Source organism: Anas platyrhynchos, chromosome 2, assembly GCF_047663525.1.
Source record: "Anas platyrhynchos isolate ZD024472 breed Pekin duck chromosome 2, IASCAAS_PekinDuck_T2T, whole genome shotgun sequence".
NCBI classification, from domain to species: domain Eukaryota; kingdom Metazoa; phylum Chordata; class Aves; order Anseriformes; family Anatidae; genus Anas; species Anas platyrhynchos.
Window position 1 is genome coordinate 75,097,893 of NC_092588.1, and position 19,279 is coordinate 75,117,171.

The 19,279-nt window shown below is 41.3% G+C and overlaps 1 protein-coding gene, 2 long non-coding RNA genes and 1 other non-coding gene across 9 annotated transcripts in view; 2 read left to right on the top strand and 2 right to left on the bottom strand.

The window, feature by feature from the left end:
• Positions 1 to 13,275, bottom strand: part of SEMA5A (semaphorin 5A) — a 329,372-nt gene extending 316,097 nt beyond the window's left edge. Inside the window, exons 1-2 of one of the 6 annotated variants that reach the window (XM_072034958.1) lie at positions 12,725 to 12,864; positions 10,900 to 10,991 (exon numbers count right to left, since the gene is read on the bottom strand). The gene's annotated coding sequence lies outside the window, so the exon portion shown is untranslated. Of the gene's footprint in view, positions 1 to 5,960; positions 6,018 to 10,684; positions 10,813 to 10,899; positions 10,992 to 12,110; positions 12,405 to 12,724; positions 12,875 to 13,135 lie in introns of those variants that run through there. The other 5 variants (XM_072034957.1, XM_027451744.3, XM_072034956.1 and 2 more) reach the window with 5 other exon arrangements.
• Positions 13,276 to 13,443: 168 nt separating this feature from the next.
• On the top strand, positions 13,444 to 17,413 carry LOC106018008 (uncharacterized). Its single transcript, XR_011807707.1, has 2 exons — positions 13,444 to 13,584; positions 17,140 to 17,413. It is a non-coding gene; the product is annotated as an uncharacterized lncRNA (long non-coding RNA).
• LOC113842993 (small nucleolar RNA SNORD123) lies at positions 16,979 to 17,047 on the top strand. The gene has a single exon (XR_003495899.1). It is a non-coding gene; the product is annotated as a small nucleolar RNA SNORD123 (small nucleolar RNA).
• Positions 17,348 to 19,279, bottom strand: part of LOC106018009 (uncharacterized) — a 141,986-nt gene continuing 140,054 nt past the window's right edge. The window contains exon 4 of the long non-coding RNA XR_011807708.1: positions 17,348 to 18,048. This is a non-coding gene — a long non-coding RNA (uncharacterized lncRNA). The remainder of the gene's footprint in view (positions 18,049 to 19,279) is intronic.

Consider the following 19,279-nt stretch of genomic DNA (forward strand, 5'->3'; position numbering starts at 1 on the left):
GTACAGCAAGTTGTATTCTATTATAATAGATTAATACATTTTTAATCATAGTGATTTAAATGCTAGTATGGTATTTGGCATACAACCTGAAGCAAATAAGACGTATCTTCTGCCAAAATCTCCAGTGAAGACAATCCCAATAGTTACAAAGAAATGTCAGCCAGAAACAGTTGCATGAAGCATGAAAGCCCATGAGAAGGCAAAAGTCTTTATTTATTAAATTAAAGGCCACTTTTTCCATTCTAATACTTTTGCTCTGTTTTTGTGGGTTTTCTCAGGTATGCTTAATTAAACCCAGTCATCAACACCAACTTTGTTCAAAAGAGCAATTAATGAATATGGCAGAGAAGCAGCTTAGCCCTGGAGGAGTCTCTGACATTTGTTCACCGTAAAGACTGTTCATTAATTGCTCCCTTTGTTCTAAGACTCTTAATGATATTTTTGACACAGCACTACAACTCATTGTGACTTATTCTTCACAGCTAGAGACATCTGCACTATGTTAAGTTAATAAAACTACCTTTGAAAGATTTTCTAAATGATATTTAAAGACACAGGGTGGGAGGGGGAAGGTCTGGACATGCTGACAGTGGAATAAAAAAAGCTATACTGCAATTTTTACTATTATCTACAATTATGCTTTGTATTATAGATAATTTAAGCAAACATTGTGTGTTCTATATTTACCATAATTAATAAATATCAGGCAGAAGTCCACAATGCTATCTCAGCCTACTTAAACTGTGACCCCATACCAAACAGAACCATAACATTTCATAGGTCTTCTGCTGATAGTAAGCTCACAGGTGACTGAGGACTGGCTAATCAGTTGCTTTAGTAAAAACAATAAACAATTACTTTTTTTTTTTTTTCCTTCTCTCTCTCTCTCCAAGAATAGAATGTTTAGAGTCTGGCCCTGGGTTACAAAGGAACTACGCTGAACAAAAGATCTCTCTCCAAGAGCTAAAAAGTTATTGCTGTTTCACACTGACTTCTAGAACCCAAAACAGATAACAAATGCCATCCCATAAATCAAAGCATGTACTGAGAGTGCCCTATATCAGTTTTAAAAATTAATCTGTTTACCTCCGTAATGTCCATAACCTCAGATGATCCTCATAAATGACAAAGTTCTACTGCAACACATGTAATAATTCACAGAAGAAACACAAAGTAAAAACCAATCTGCATGGCAAGTTCATACCTGGAGGACAGTTGAAAGCCCTGTAGATCCACAGCCCTTCAATGTCCAAATGAAAACAGTGTTCATTCTCAAACCTGGTGACATTACTCCAGTTGTCCTGACCCAGTTTTCCAATTAAAGGTTAAGTTTCTGTAATTAATATTTAGCAACTCCTCCTGCATGCCAATTATTTACATCAACATTGCCATAGAGTTTCATGCAGTTATACGTGAAATATTTAACACAGAGTTCCTTACATTTGCAAATTGCATACCTTTAAGTACTTAAGGAGTATAGCAGCAGTGGACACAGTTAGCAGCAACCTGGTTTCATGATCTGCTCATAAAGGAGTTAGGGCCTGTGAGCAGCAAAGGCAAGCTGAAGATGAGCCCAGGGCAATGCTATGAGATTGAGTGGGTCGCAGGGTACACTTGTTTGGAGGAAAGAAGGAAGAAACACTTTCACAATTCTGCAATTACCCATATCCAGCCTTCTAGCACCCACCATACTGTTTTTATACAACAGTGTTGGCTCTGGTTTCTTCTGAAACTTCCCATTCCTACGCATCCAACACATCCTCTCTCCTACTTTCTCTCCCACCTCTTACTTCTACCAGCTGTTCCTCCCACTTTGCCTGCTACCTACCTCATTATCTTTACTCCTTGAATGAGGCATTTAAAAAACACCCACCCAACAACAGCTGCCCTTCTTTGTACTGAGCTTCAGGACACGGAGCAGCAGGAAAAAAGCAGACAGCAGCATGGATACAGATAGGCTCCTCTCACTCCTGTGTGTCCAGAGTCCAGCAACTGGATCACACTCAGCATGGACTATGGGAGTGCTGGAAAGGTGATCTACCATGTCTTGTATGTGACAGAGGTAACAGGATGCTCAGCACACCTTCTCATTTCTAATTCAAGGCTGAGCTTGAAAAGAACTTGCTTTCAGAAACAATTTCACCTGCTCAGACACCATCTTGGCTGACTTACTAGAGAGCAAAAGCAGAAAAAAGTAATTCCACCTAGATGTAAAGCTCACAACAGGCTTTCATATATAATGTATTAGTCAGGGAGAGATCAGCAAACTAAACCATCACTGCCATTCAGACCAGTTTATTACTATGCAGAAAAGAATCACTTGAGTATCTGGAGAATCAGTTGTTCATTAATGCATTTACAAGTGTATTACCTGCTAGCAGAACCCAGAAGTGCCCTGGCCTCCCTTACATTAGGCAGTGTCCTATACATGGCAGATCTAGCAGAATTAAGACAAATTATTAAACAAAACAAGGGATATTCCAATTGTTTTGCCTTAATACATAAACAGAGCAAAAGGAACTCTACAGAGCATAGAAGCTCATTTTATTAATATTGCTAAATATATAGTACATACTAGAAGTTAGATAGCAAACCCTGTAAAGCATCTATTTCCAAATTTCTTTGGTCCATGATCCAGTGTCAAAGTTAACTCTCAATTTTCCACCCTGCTTCATTAGTATTATGCAACCTCATCACCTAGCCTTTAACTGAGAATCTTAGAAAAGCAACATACTGCCATAGATTATCTCCAGTAACAAATTAGTATCTATTGATCACACTTCTGGAACTACAGCTGCAGTTCTAAATGAACAGAAGGTGGCACAATCTGAAGGAGCAAAATATTTAAGTACACTTATGTTTTTAGGAGCAAAAACATAAGTGTTCTTAAATCTTACACAATAAATGGACTTAATCACAGCCTGCAGCAAGAATGCATGGCCATGCAAAAGCAAACTGTGGAGAATTTCTTGTACCTAAAAAGTGTTCATGAGCTTTCGGGAAAAAGAATAAAAGCATTTCAGAACTTCAAACCTCTACGTACATTCTTATTACTGTAGCCCAGTTAGTTTGGCCATGTTCCTGGTCTGAAGCTGTTCATTAATACAGCTTCATAATTTACCAGAATGCTACTGGTTCACTAATATCTTCTAAATCCAGTCAAATCACATCATGACCTCTGCCTTTAAAGGTTCTCACTGTAGCTGTTGTGAAGTATTAATTTAAATTACATTTCTTTTGTTCATTTTTCCCCTTACTGTCTAGCTAAGGCTACTCCATTCTTCCCTGCACTCCAGCTTGCCATAGAAAAGTTAAGTTTATGAATTTTAGATAGCACACATAATCAATATTTGATGCCAACATTTCTTTGCTCTTCAAAGAGATGAGCTCTTCAGAGCTCAGACTAAAACTATCAGAGCAGCGTTCTGATCTCTATTTCAATTCACTTTGTCTTTTGGCATAGTCTTGTGCACAAGCCACTGGACTGAAACTGACCTGTTCTTTCCTGCAGACAGGCCTGCTGTCTGTCCTTCCACTATCCCAGCTTTTGTCTGGGATGCTACAGCAGCATTTTGACTCAAGAAACATTGGGGGTATACAGTCTAGCCAAGACTACTTTGTGACAAATTGGAATAGACCATAAGAATTTGGACGAGGAGGGTGCATGTGCGTGTATGTAGAGAAACACAGAAACACACAATGTATATATGTAGGAACTGGAAAGAAAAGTTAATTTTGACCATGCATACAGTAAGACAGCATCTACAAATGTTTTTGGCAAACATTTATTTAAGAAACTACAAATATCACAGATACATTTTATAATCAACATAAAGTTTATACACCGTAGATGTGTTTTACTGTCAGGAGACAGCACTATTACAACCCAGTCACCTAACTAAAATAATTCTGGACATCAAGCTCCATCCAATAATTCCTACCAAAAAAAAAAGTTATTGCTCAAATGAACTTTGCCTATTGTATCCTAGGTTTATTAAAATATATTTTTCATGTTTTTAAAGTACCTAACAACTCTCTAATTTTGCTATATGGATGCATCATACTTAATCTTCCTTTGATGTTTCAATCTTGAGCAATTCAAACACATCAGATGAAAGACACAGGCAGCTTCTGGTCAACAGAAATGCTAGAGGAAGGGCAGGTAGCTAGTGTCTCTATCTTAACTCATAAAACACTGCATAAGGCACCAGAAATGTTATTTTTACTTTGACAGTTCTGCACGGAGTGTATCCCACACTTCACATCCTGAAGTGCACTTGAATTCACTGGAAGCGGTCACTTTACACAAGCAAGTATAGACTTCCTTGTGTGAACTGCAAGTCCAAACGCAGACACCTTGGGGCAGGAATGCAACATCCCCATTCATTTTTGAACAGCCAGGCCTACCACCAGGAAAAGCGATAATGGTAAATTGATGGAACAGCTTTCTCCGGTGAAGTACTCTTGGGACCAAGAGAAAAAAAGTACAGTAATCACCCTACTGTTACAATGGTGAGTACTTGGCAACTACTGCTGCAAAAAGAAGCTATACAAGACATTTCAGAAGATGCAAATAGCTTATTCACACACCAGTTACCATTACTAAGGCTGAAGAGATTATCAACCAGGCATGGTCATCAGTTCTTTCCCAGTCAGTTGTTACAATAACACTCCCAAATTATTTTCAGTCGCGGTATGGTATGTAAACTTGAACAATATAATACTAAGTCTTGTTAACGCAATTCCTTGTGAATCAGTCAAATGTAACATTCATGTAAGCATTTCAGCTCACATAAACCTAATAGTTGTAGGATTTGTTATACAAGATGGAAATCGACCTAGATACTATCACGAAATTGAATGTTTTTTCTCTTCTTAATGTCTTGAGGTGCAGGGTGGGATTAAAAGTACTTAACATCTAACAATGTTCAGAAACAGCCAGACGATTTTTCCTAAGATCGCTCATATCACTTACCATCTGTCTGTAGGTTAATATAAACATTCACAAAAACACTGTTCTTCATATGAGGACTGATTTGTGGAAATTTTTTTTCCTTACGTGGAAGCAAGAACATTCAACACATTATCCATGATTTCTTATAAGGCTTGGAAAATTTTAGTCATCGAATAAGCAAGAAGGAAACAAGGGACTCAAACGTGTCACAGAGCAACACCCATCAAAATGAGGAAAGAAGGTAAGGAAAGACAAGATTTCAAAAAGTGAACAAGACCTGCTGGATAAATCCAAACATCTCTAGACCCTCAGGTTTCATTTCTAATCAAGTTTTCTAGACCTGATCTATTGCCACAGATACATCTTTGCACGTGTCAGCATGTGCAGAGAGCACAGAACATCCATGGTGTCAGCTGTTGAATTTGTTTCAAATGCCAATTTCAAAATTGTCAGTGTTAGCATTTCTAGCAATTCAGAGCTCACTAAAGTCAAGATTACTGAGAGTAGCAGGAAAAAAAAAGTATCTTATAATGTACTTTTACATGGGGAACGTTAAATCTACAAATTTAATGATTTGATGTTCACATCAAATAATTCACAATACATCAAAACAGTAAGTTAACCTCATGAATAGTTCTTTGCAAACTGAGCTCCCTATATCTGAAGTTATGAAAATACTGCATCTCCTTATATTAAAGTGTTAGTAACATATCCCTACAACAAACTTGTACTTCAAAAAGAAAAAAAAAAAAGACTTCAAAAAAAAAAAAGTCACCATACAGCACCTCTGCAGCTGAAATTAAAGAACAAGCTTTGTCAGCATTCATCCTATAAAAAGATTAATGTGTTTCCTGAGAGGCAGACAGACCACTATGGACAATGTGTTCATATAGGTATTCAAAGGAATAATAATACATTGCTCGAGTTATTTTAAGAGCACTTCATGATTTTAGGTTTGAGAGACAAATACAAAGACTCAAGTCAAATACCAGAATTAAGTGTTTACCTGTAGTTCAAGACTGTGTTTCTTCAAGCCCTGATGCTGATCTCCTTGGCCTTCGGTTTCAATAAATTTGCAAAACAATTTTTCCTGCCAATTATAGATGAGAGTAAAAATGGAATTTTATTCCAAAGGCTAGCTGCAAACTCACATGTAGAGAGGATTACTGAACAAAATGAGCCCCTCCACCCAGACCATAAATTTAGTTTAAAACAACAGACAAGCACCACAAAAAGAACAGTGATTCTGATGTAAAGCCTAGGTCTCACTTTTTGCTATTGTTGCAAGCCTTTTTTTTTTTTTTTTTGATTACTGCCAGACAAAAGATGATGCCCAGGGTGCACTGATTTATGTTTAATTTTGAAGTCACATCTAGTTCTTCAGGTAAGGAGTCAAAGCTTACACAGTCATGAAAGCAACTGAAGATCATTTGGAAAATTTTGCAATTCTATTGGACAGTTCAGGTGAGCCTGTAGACCCTGACCAATCTTTATGACAAGTCTCCAGGGCTCACGTTAATGGCATTTTGGGACTCATACCCACATCTATCAAAAGAAGTTTTTCTCCTCACAAACTCTAACTTCCTCACCAATCACACATCCCTAAATCTGTATGCATGACCTCATGCCTTTGGCAAATCAAAGTAGGTTTTCAGAACAGTTATGTCGTTTTATGCTACCAATTCCAGCAGAATCCATTATCATTTTTCAACAGAGTAAGGTCTGACAGACAAGCTCTGGAAGACTGAGCTCCAGTTTTTAACAGGTTATTACCCTGAATTTCTCCTTTTTCTGACACATTCAAGGGCAATGCAATGAGGCATTGCATCTCAGATACCTCAGTCCTCAGCAGATGAATTTAGACTCTTGGTGAAGACCAGCATATGTCTGGGTCTCAGTTCATTTGCAATCTGCACAAGAGACCCTGTAGCATCTTATAAAAATAGTGTAAAACAAGGCTATATCAATACACTTTAAATGACTGAAGCAAAATTTCCCAGAATTCTTCTGCCAGTCCTAAATTTCATTGTTATTTGAGGAACTAATCATAATTTTTTACCCACGTAACTGATTCTCCTCTCCCCTCCTTTCTCTTATGACAATATTAATTCCCCACCCTAACTCATGCTGAGATCAGAGCCTATGGAGCCTTACTAACATTGGCAGCCATGGGTACTTGAAAGAGGAAAAAATAAAATAAAACATTTTAAAGAAGATCCATTCCCTAATATTGCTCACAGTCCAGATCCATGTAAAGAGTTACTTTGGAACAACTAAAAGGACCCAGTAGACAACTGAGTGACATAAAAAAAAAAACAGAATAGCAAAGAATGACAAACTACAACAGAACTCTCTTACTGAATGTATTCTCTACCTATAACTGCCTGCCCCTGGGGAACACAGCACTCAAGGACTGCCAGGTCACAAGGAGAAACTTTTATTAGAAGACAAAAAGTTTGCTGGTGGTGGTGGTGGGTTTTTTTGTTTGTTTGTTTTCTCTCTCTAAGTGTTCTAGTAAGCAAGAGGGGATGTGGATTTACAACATCAGAAACAGGTACACTACCCACACCAACTTGAGCTACTTCAACTTTGCAGCTAGCTCATAAGCCTGACTCTTCAGATGGCTAGCCTTGAAGAGCACTGTCAGAAAACAGCCCTCTCTGTTCCTTTCCAATGCTGAAATCCTGTCTGTTGGCTACAGTATGGGTCCCACAGTGAAGCACTGGTCAATATAGCATCAGATGCTAATAGTGATTTTACTATTATTTTGTACACTTACTTTCTCCTAAACATTCTTACTAAATATTTTGATGTCATTGCTTAGGTTGAAAAAGTGAGCAAAAAAAAGTACGGATTGGAGTGAAAGAAGCTAGATTAAAAATTAGAATTCCACCACCACCATTGATTTTGATAGTAATCCAGTAAAATAACCACATAACCCTACTGTGAGTTCAGCGTAGGAAGCAGAACAAGGTATAATAGATGAGAACATCAAAAAACAGCAGTTCATCTGGGCTGGTGTGTTCCTTAATCTGGGTTCTGTTGTTGAAGAACACGCCAGGAAGCCCATCACAGAAAAGAGCAGCCATTGACTGTGCACAAGACGCAATCCCTTCCCACAACCTTCAGTTTTGACTCTGACTTAGTAGAGAAAGACACACAAGGCAATACACATTATGTATCCTCTCATAACTGGCAAGACCAGGAGTTTTCCTCACTATTAAACACTGGTCCAATTTTACTTTTATTGGACAAGGTCAACAGAAAGGGCTCTATCCTGTACACCTACTGCCACACCAGGCCATTTCAGCAGAGGTTGTACAGTATGCTTCATAATCATTGGGGCCAATGCAAGTGCTAGTGAACTTCCATTGAAAACATATCACAGAAACGATCCTGATTATGAAGAACAAAAAACAAGACACAGGAATTTCTGAGGTTCCGTGGTGTGTTTTTTCAAGCATAAAAACTGCCTGATCATTTTTAAAACTACAGGATAAATATTCATTCACATACCTTTGCCTGCAGAGTTCCCCAGCAATAGAACCAAGTGATTCAGCAACAACCTTACTTTAGGCAAAAAGAACCAAGTCCAAAATTGTTAAAGTACTTTCTCTCCAGCTATACCAGACTTTTTGTTAAATTTAGTGAGTACTCCTTATTCACAGTTACAGCTAATTCTAATCTGATAACACATTTCAATAGTGCTGTGATCTTCTACCTAGATTCAGGCAAGGAGGGCAGCAGAAAAAGGAGCTCAATAGTGACATTCAGAGAAGGTGTATGGAAAAGAAACTGGGAAAACTCCACAATTTGCAGTATGGCCCATCTCTTCAAGACTTCCAACTTGCATTGTAAGCCAACCCTGCAGCCATCACATACACCCAGTGAATGGGTTGGAGTGTGTTTTGTAAAAGCTCAGAAAGCATCCCCAACATTACAGAGACATAGGACAGCAACAGGCTGCATTTCAGCTTTCTGAAAGTTATAATTTCTGTAAGCTTCCCCTAAACCAAGCACTACTAAAAGGTTGCATGTTACTGTTCATCTAGCAATGCATTCAAAATCAGCAAACTATATGCCAAAGATTCACAGCTATTCAATGTCCTCTGAGTAAAACAATTTCCATTACATTATTGGGATGGTAGAAACCCCAGTCATGAAAATACTGACCAGTTCTTTCAGTAATGGATGATCTAACAACTCTAAGGTATACTGGAGCTCAGAGAGATATCCTGATTTCAAAATTGGGAAAAGGAGTGAAAATCTATGCCATTTTGCTATTACACAGAAATTGAATAACACTGATGAGCTCAACAGAGATAAGTTTGGAAGTGACAGTGCAGCTGACTTGATACACAGAACTTAAAGTCTGCTAAAATAAATCAAACTCTTTGAAAAGATAACATTCAAAAATATGGTTCTGAGATTTGAGTTAAACACAAAAATTTCATCTGCAAAGGTCTCAATGCAGACTTTATGCTAATTCCAGCATTCTGCTACCACCACCACCACCAAACATGAGCTCCTTTCTGAAGTTACCTGATTTCCTAATATACTCTGGGGAACAAATACAGCTTTCTTTCCAAGTGGTCCCCGATTTTATTAATGTATTTATACAAAAATAATGAGTATAGAGACAGAATTGATTTATGCAGCAGACAGCCAGATTATGTCAAATCACCTCGGAGAAGAGGCAAAGTTGAGAATAAATACATTAACAAATCCACTAAATAGCAATAGATCTACATGCCTTATACTTTGGAACATACATTTCTAGCAAAATCAAGAGCAAGACACTAATTAGGCTGCAGTTTTGTGGTCATTAGCTTGGTTTACATTTGCTACCTTCCTGACAAATGTTAGCCAAATGTGCTATACTTCGATGCAACCTGGCAAAGTTCTTAAACAAATAATTGGACACGCTTATGAAGCAAGCTAAAATAAAATCCCCAGTCTTTTGTGAAAACAGTTTGCTGTTTTAGCAGCAACAGCTTTAACAGCAAAGTATGCCTAACCTGCACGACTCAAACTGTGAAATTCAGCAGGTTTCTGGAAGAATTACAGAGAGCAGACTGCCACCTGTCTTTTATAGGTCACAGCTGCAGTGCTGCAGCCTCCAAATTAAAACTAGCCTACCAGAAGCAGTTGACAAAAGCTACATATCACAGAAGGGTCAGTTTGAAAATGTTTTGATAAAAAGAAAAGCTATTATTTTGAGTCAGCTACAGTTTTACCACACACATGAGGTGACACCAAATGTCTAGTTTGTAACTTCAACGAGGAATGAATACACATGCAAAAGAGGATAAAAGGAGGATAATGAAGAAAAACAGACTGATTAACAATAATTTGGAGAAAATTTAGCATTGACAAGAACTCCCAATAAAGATCTCCATAAAACAATGTCACAGAACATTAGAACTTCCTCAATGCTGCTTCTTATAATTACGGCAGCAGCAATACTAATTTATCTCAGAAGCTATAGCAACTCCAGAGCATATATTACCAAGTATTGAGATGATATCAAAATTTCATAAACCAGATGTTAAACCTACAGCTACATCTCGTATCACTGCTACTCGGAATTCAGTCATCGCAACATATTAACTAATTACGAGGTACTGCCTGACGCTAAGTAACGCAGAATCAGATTGCATACACACCCCTAGTAGCAACTGGTAGTACACACCTCCGAGAAACTGATAGCACTATCAGCTAGCCACTTACGTGTTGTCCGACAGCACAGAAATGAGCCTTGGCAGCGCCCAGAGAGGCAGCCCTCAAATCATGGAGCACGGACGGGGTCTGCCCCTGCTTGCCCAGGAACTCAGCTGTTCCTGTGCTGAATTCCTTCACACAACTTCTGACACAGAGAATAAAGTTTGCAGGAGGCTTCAGTCGTATTTCTGCGATTTATGGCTTGTAATAAATAGTTTACTCACTGGAAAGTAATGAACTTCATTCAGCGGTAATCCTGTACGTGTATAGGACTACATCAACACAAGTTAAAATCCACGTGGTTTCCATGAGCTGCCTGTGGGAGGGAAAAAAACACCACCACCAAAACCAAGGTTTTTTCCTTCTGAAAACAGCAGGAATAAATAGTTACCACCCTCTGCATGCCTGCCCAACAGGAAATCAGCACAACAAACCTGCTATAACCAAAGTTTATGGATCATTACAAAGTGCACAAGCACTCCTACTACCTGCAAATATTTTAAGAAAACAGCACTGGTTAAAGATTAAAAGCAATAAGACACTACTGATACCAATGCCTTCAGCTTTCTCAGTCAAAACAAAACTGTTACAACATCCTAAGGAAGGTAGGATACAACTTAAAAGCAAGCATTTACACTACTTAGTTCAAAACAGTATTTTGTTTTTATAAACTGCCACCCTCCGGAGCCAAGCCTTTGCTCTCAGCGGGACCTCTCGCAGCTGTTCAACATTAAAATGAGGAATTGAGATGAACCCATTAGTAAGCGTAATGAAGTTAAATGCTGGCCAGGAAGGTGGGAACACAGCACAAAATACAGCAGGCTACCAAAATCTCTCTCACCAGACGGAGCACTTAAGGCCATATCTTAGCCTTTACAAACAGCAACGCAGTTTTGATTGAGTACCATTAGTCTCTCCATGCAAAGATGTGACATCACCAAGTTCAACAATTCTTAGTTAGTCAAACTTTGCTAAATCATGTCAGAGCCTTACTTACTTACCAGCCCGAAGGTGCCCAAAGCGCTACATTTAAGACCTGAGTGCAAGTTCCATTATGAAAAATCTAGTTATTCTGATTTCACAGAGTCCTAGCTGGGCTAGCACTATTTTAGTCTTGATAAAAATTAAAATTAGAAAAGAAGTATTTCGCTTTCAGAAAACACGCTCTTCTAAATTATCCTAAGGCTGCCCAAGCACGCTATTACACTATAACAAGTTTTCAGTTTCAGGATGCTTTCCTTGGCTGCAATCTTGCGGATTCTCTCTTTGCCAGGGCGCGTTTGCGTGCAGGCGCTGGCAGCAGGGCACGGTGCGCTACGGAGCCGGGTGCCACTGACAGCCCCCCACACACACCCCGGGAGGCTATCGCCGCGACAATCTGCCCCGCACACTTCCATCCGGACAGACACGACAAAGCCTGACAGCTGTCATTTACCCGCTGGAGTAATCCGCTGGAGCAATCCTCGAGAAAATAAAGAGGGATAGAGCGCACCGGGGCGCCTCCTGCGCGGTTGGCGAACGCCAACTCCGAGCCTGCACTTCGCAAAGTGCCAAAATTCAGGTCCGCCCCGGACCGGAGCCTCGCCAGCCGACCACAAGTACCGAGGGACACCCCAGGGCGACAGAAGTCCGGGGGCGTCCCCCCCGGGACGGTTTTCCTTCTCCGGGACAAAACCAGCGCTGCCTTCGGGGGGGACCCTGCTCCTTCTGGGGATTTGGGGGGCGCTGCACCAGGCAGTGCCCGGGGAAAGCCGGGTGCTGGGGGGGCTCCGCTCCCCACCAGCGCCGCTCCGCCTGGCCCCCGGCTCCCCCTGCCGGCACCGGCCGCTGCGGCTCTCAGGAGCCCACCCGGGGCTCCTGCCCCCCGGGGGCGCCCCAGCAAAGCGAGGGGCTCCCGGGCAGCCACCCCCGGGGGTCCCGCTGCCGGCCCCGGGGACGGACGGAGGTTTTGGGGGATGCGCCAAAGCATCCCCGCGCCCCTTCCCCGAGCTCCGCGCCGGGGGATAGGGACCGAAAGGGACCGGGAGGGCGGCTGGGGACGGGGTTTACCTGCAGGCACCGTAGGGCAGCACCGTGCCGACCACCGCCTCCGCCGCGCCGTGCCCCGCTCCCCGGCGCGGCGCCGCCACCGCTTCACGGCGCCATGGCCGCAGCCTCTCCCCGCTCGCCCCCACCAAGTTCGAGGCGCGGCCGCCGCCCCCCCAGCGCCCCTCGGCGGGGCGGAGCAGCGGCAGCCCCGGGGGGGATGATGCTGAGGCCGCCCCCTCGTCCCCCCGCTCCCCGCCTTGCCCCGGGCACGGAGCCCCCGCACCGCTTCCCCCCCCCACTCTCCCTCCCCCTGCTCCCCCCTCCGGGCCAGCCGAGAAGTTGCAACCGGTTGAGCGAAATGTTTGAGCTTGGGGTTTGGTTTCTGCGTTTTTATTTTTGTTTCTTTATTTATTTATTTTCCCTCGCACTTACCGCAGCTCAAAAACCGTGCCCCGAGGCTGCTCCCTGCGATCGGCTCTCAGAGCAGGGGCGCCCCAGAGCAAAGCGCAGCAAACGCTGGCGGCCAGGGGAGGGCAGGGATTCGCCTCGCCCCGACAGGGGCAGCTCCGGGGGTGCCGGGCTCCCAGGGGGGCTCCCGGCCCCGAGGGGCTCCTGGGGAAGCGCAGCAGGGAGAAGCGAAGGGGAGCCGGGGCTGCGGGAGGGATTGCGGGACCCCCCAGCTCTGCCCCGGACCCCGGGAGTCGCGGAGCCCGCGGGCAGCGGGAGCCCCGGCCCCCTCCGGGGCATTTTGGGGCAGAATTAGATGCTTTCTCCGCCCCTTCCCCTGGAGCACGGAGCGACGTGTCAGCCCCACAGGGTGCCGGAGAGGGCCGGCGGCGTGGACGGGCCGGTGAGACGTGGCACCGAGGCATCTTCCCCAGGTACGTGGCCGAGCTCCCGCTGCGTGCCTTTTGATGCAGCCCGCACATCTGTGTTAAAGCTCAGGGTTGTTTTCGTTCGTCCGTGTGTTTTAATGAATGCCATCAAAGCTGTTTTTTTTTTTTGCTTTTTTTTTTTTTTTTATTTCCTTCTCTCTCTCATGGCAGCATTTGCATGCTTCTGCTACGAACCGCAGCACAAACTGGCTTGTGCTGTTTGCAGCGAGACCTCCATTTAGACGGCTAAAAGCAGCGAGAGTTTATTAAAACAAACAAAAACGTGGAATTGATCCACGCTAGAGTAATCCCTTGAAAATATACTTAATTAAAACAGCTAGAGTCAAAACTTATCTGAGCGCCAAAATGTTGCAAAGCCAAAGAGCTTGAAACATCCAGCACAGGGGAGAATGCAACTTTGGCTACGTGATAAAAGAAACTTTTTCAAGGAGAAATGTTAATGAAAGTTTGTAATTACCATCAAAAATGAACCTTTGGAATTTGGAACATCCTTACTGATTGTTTTTTGGTATGGAAGAAAAAAAGGCACAAAAAATACCAAAGGCCAACATTTTTTTCCATCCCAGTCATATAGCCCTGAGAGTCAAGGATGTTTCCTTAGTTGTAACGATACTGTTTTGTAAGACAGCAATGTAATGAATATTTATGGAGCATCGTGTTCCTGTGAAATTTCCTCATCTCTAGAAAATAATTCTAAGAATTCATTTAACAACTGAAAAGTGCTATCAAAGTAACTGCAGATATAGGATGATTCATATACACACCCCATTAAGTTGTTTGCTGTGTTTTTAAGATGTATCTGTCCATATTGGAAAGTCTCATGTTTTGTCTATGTCTTCATCTATTACAATAACTTTAGACTTTTCCTTTTTAAATAGGAGATATGTTTGTTCTTCCAACTGCTGAAAGAAAAAGAAATATATATATAAGTACTTCAACAATGAAAAGTAGACACAGTATAGGCAAAACCCACTGCCAGAAAAAAAATAAATCATTAGCACCCAGAGTGAAGCATACTTGCGTACTTTAGCCCCTAACAATTCCTCTGCAGTTTGGCTATGAAAGAATGGGTATACATGTTAAAAGAATAACTGAATAAATAGGAGACCTTTATAGCTATAATATGATACCTGGTTAATGATACACAGTGTGTCCTAAGAAAAACTACATTGAAATCATACTTTATATCACTTCCAGAGGTTTTAAGTCATGTGCTTTATAACTAACTACCAATCTCAGGCAAGAGCAACGGTAAAGTCAATGATTAATGATATGCCACTTGATTTTGCTTTGAGAAGCTCATGGTCAAAGATCTAAGATGTATGAAATTGGTCATGAGATCAACTGTATTTGAGCTAAAGCTACCAAATGTTATATAATTTAAACTCTAGGTCTAAGTGCAGAGTTAAATCAGGTGAGTTGAGAGAGCAAGATAAGCAATTTTAGGCAAAGCAATCCCCAGACATATTATAATTATAATAAACCCATGCAATCAGGAGCTAGTTCTTTGGATGGTGTCTGTATAGGTACCTTGTACCATGGTGTCTCAGTTCTAGGCTAAGCCTCTGTGTGCTACTACACCCAAAATAAGAAAGGATACCCTAATGTAATCCAGATGTATTACCCGGAGGACAGGGAAGAAAGAAGCAGCTGCTATATGATCTAAGGAAGAAAAAAGCCTTCACAGGGCCAAGTCCCAGTTCCATCCAGCCTTCCTTCCAGTATGGACCTCCTCCTCCCTTGCCCTCTATTTTCCTGCCATATTTCTAGCTGACACTAATTCTTGATCCTTGCTTACAAGGAAACAGAGCCTCAGATGTTACAGGGTGGCAGCATGCAGTCAGGCAGTGCAGTTGGAAGAGGAAAGGCTGCACAGCATTGTCAGGCTTTCGTCCAGCTTGGTGGGAAGCCAGGTTTCAGCTCCTCCCTGTGGTGCCAGGATATAAGGAGCAATAGAAAGCAGCAAAGGGGGTGGATTTCCATCTGTTCAGGTAGGAAAGACACAGTGTAAAGGAAGGCCTGTCTCCACACTACTCATCAAGAGCACCTTGAATAGTAGGGCTGTCTTTCGTCATTTAGGAAAACACAGTCAGGCACTGTAAGCACAAAGTTTAAGTTAGGTTAAAAGGGGGAAGGACAAAAAAAAAAAAAAGAGGGAAGGAGGAGTTAGCTTCAAACTGAGCCTTGTGCTGCGCTTTATGCTTCAGTCATGGTGAAAATCCCAGCTTGCTTCACAACACCAGAGTTCAAAGGTTTTATTACCATTGCATTATTATTATTTTTTTCACTCCATTGGAAACACCAGTTGTGGTTTTTTTTTTCAATCACATCATCTGCTACTCAGAAGAAACTCTCCTGATAACTGCAAACTCTCCCAAACAGAGCAGCTGGAGCACGGTACACGCGAACAAGTTCCCTCTCCCAAACTAGTTCTAAAGAACCCAGCATCAATTCAGTCCTGTATCTTGAGTCCACCTCACTTATTCAGCCTCGCTGAGAGACCTTTCATCAGGTCTACACTACTGTCTCTTCCTTCTTTCCCACTGAGATACAATAAAGCATTTGGCCAGCTGCATTTCTGTGGTGTGAGCCTTTCCCACCTGCATTTGGCAAAGTCATCCTCCACAACTGGATCACCGTGACTCTGCTGCATTTAAATGTCAGGGGCTTCTGATGTTGTTATGAGTACAACTATGAATGGCTTCTCCACCCCAGGAAAGCAGGTGACCCAGAGAATTGAAATTTGCCATCCTCAGGCAGTTCCAGCAGTATGCTGTTAAAAAGCAGGACAGGCAAGGCTGTAGCTGTGCATCCCTAGTAGCATGTTCCCCAGTAGCAGACATTAGACAAGTTCAGACTGAGCAAAAATTTTATTTGTCTTAGCAAAAGACACCATAGCAATACTTGCTTTAAATCACAGGGAAATAAATGTCAGTTGCAAACTCTCTTCTGTTTTTGTCAGATGATTGCCTCACATTATGTGCTGTATCTAAAGGTTACGCTGTCTAGCATCTGTAATATCTCTGAGTTAGGAACAGTGAGATGAGATTCTAAATTACTTGACTTTTGAGAGCTAGGTGTGCTTCTGATGAGTTTTTATTTACTGTTTGTGATCAAAAGATAGAATAAAGCAGTATTTCTCATGGTGTTTGTATGATTAAGGCTCTTTATAACAAATGCTTAAGGTGATATTTTCAACGCAACTATAAAACAAACAAATGTGCACTTGCATTTATAAATGTGTTCTGTGAGCTCATTTTGGTAATTGCCTCTTTCTTTTCATTAAAGTCTCTGACAGATAAGGCAGTTAAAGGAGTTGTTATATCAGCATTAAATAAGGGCCATCTAACTTCAAGTCCCTAAAAGCAGTCGGATATTTGGTGAAAATGATGAATTCTGAGGTACTGACTCATGTGACCTGAAAATGCCATCCATTTCCTGATTCACCTTCATATCATCTCTAGAAAAAGAGGAATATTTTACAGTGAATACCTGCAGTCAAACAATTTTTTTTTGTGTCTGTGTTTTTCTATCTTTCAGCCACTTCTCTGAACTGATGTCTTCAAAATGAAGAGCAAGAACGAAGGTGAGAAGGTCCTTACCTGAGAAGGTGAGAACGAAGAACGCCTTGGATAAATCAAAAAATTTGAGGAATAGAAATAATGGGAAATATTTATAACTCTGGTCTCTTGAATAGGCCAGAATCTGGAATGAATTTATGAAAAGTTACAAACCTACACAGGCTCTATTGCAATTGAATCTAGATACAGGATTTTTTTATTAAATACATAATAAAGATATCAGTACGTCTTTACCTCTGCTTTGGATGATAATACATTCTGTTGTCTTCAGCCTTGCACAGATTTCTTATATAGGCTAATAATAGGCTATTTTAATTTCACCTTAATTTTTTAAACCCAAGACACCTCCTTAAATCAAGCTAGGATGTGCATTTAGCAATCCATTAGTTGGTTCCTCTCTGTCTACAGGCTTATGATCATTAACAGTGGAACCCTGTGTTTCTACATCACCAACAGTGCAAGTGGGATTTGGACAAAGGGTACATATATATGAACTTACCACTGACAGATTCTGAAAGCACATAATCTAGAGCTTAATTAGACTAAAGGCTTTTGTGACGGTCTTTTAGGGGCAATGTGGGTAGAGACAATACTTGGCATAACTCCTACCTTCACAGAATTAGAACATCACAAATTTTAGAAGAGATCTTAACCAGCTGTGTAGCCCTCATACTCAGGCAGTATTTCTGTGGCACTCTGATATAGCATTAGTAGCCCTAAATCTAATTTACCCCATGAAAGCACACCAAACAAGCAGTGAACGACAGGCAATTAGGAGTGCTGTGTGAAAGGGGACAGCAACAATGGAGGTTACAGGTCCAATCCTAGTGATATTTTCCTCTCTTGCTCCTACACTCTCTTCAGTTGCCTGTAAGGAAAAAAAAAAAATAAGTAAAAATAAACTCGATGGTATGATTTGCAACTAGTCCTTTTAGTCTGGAACTGTTAAAACACAATGCCTAACACTTTGAAAGTTTCTATAGAAATACCATTAGGCAAAGACAAAAGAAAAAATAAATTCAAGCTAATTAATGTTTATCACTTAGAAACACACACACACAAAAAATGCTTTTTGGGCTTACTTTGTTGACTTTACTTTCATACTAAAACATCCACCTCAAAGTCTGGTCTTCTGTGCCATCATTAGACTAATTCATTGCAGAACAGAGTGATACTAGTGTAATAAGGTGCCCACTTCATTCCAGATTTGAAAGGAAGCCCAGCAAGCAGATCTGCAAAGTTTTTGCTGCACTTCTGAATTTAGCAGCTCTGTTCTGTCTGTCTGTGTTCAAGGTCAAGCATCTAAGGGTCAACCATATTTGAGGAACATTCCTCTACCAAGTTCCATTTATAAGAGCAGATGCTGCGGGCCGTGAATTACGGATAGCGGGTATTGGTCTCACATCATTTATTGACTGCTGTCAATAGCCCTGTTTACATCTGATCCCTGCCCCAAATCCCTCCCATATGGTGCACAAGTATCATTTTCTGATGTTTTTCAAAGATCATCTATAAGGTCATCAATGAGCAGCACCAAGAACAGACCACAGGGCCAGTGACACAGCACCATCACTGCGCGAAATCTGCATTGAACTAAACTCTCTGCAGCTATACCTTTAGTCGTTATGCAGTCTCTGTCCCAAAGTGATGCTCAGAACAAAGGCATCCCACCATTTCCTAAGTGGTTGAGAACTTCGTTAGAAAAGTATAGTGCATCTGTTCTTTGCAGGTAGTCCATTTAACAGTATACAGCCATTTCCTATGATATGTTCTTCTTCTGTTCAAATCTGCATAAGTCAACCCACATCGTGGCTTTGTCAGGAAGATGATATTCCTCAATGAGAGAAAGTAGGAAGCAGCAGTGTCGCAGGAAGGTAGAATTAATATGCACTGGGTGATCCTAATTCTAGTGCTACCTAACACTTGAGTGTTTGACTTCTTGCTCTTAGCATTCCGCTAACATCAGATGTTGGGTATGAGTTGAATTATTAAATTCATTTAATATTGCTTTCCATAGCCTGTAACAGTTGTAATTATCAAAATTATTTAAATCAAATACATTGTATTCAAAATGTTTTAATTGATTTTCTTTGTATTTT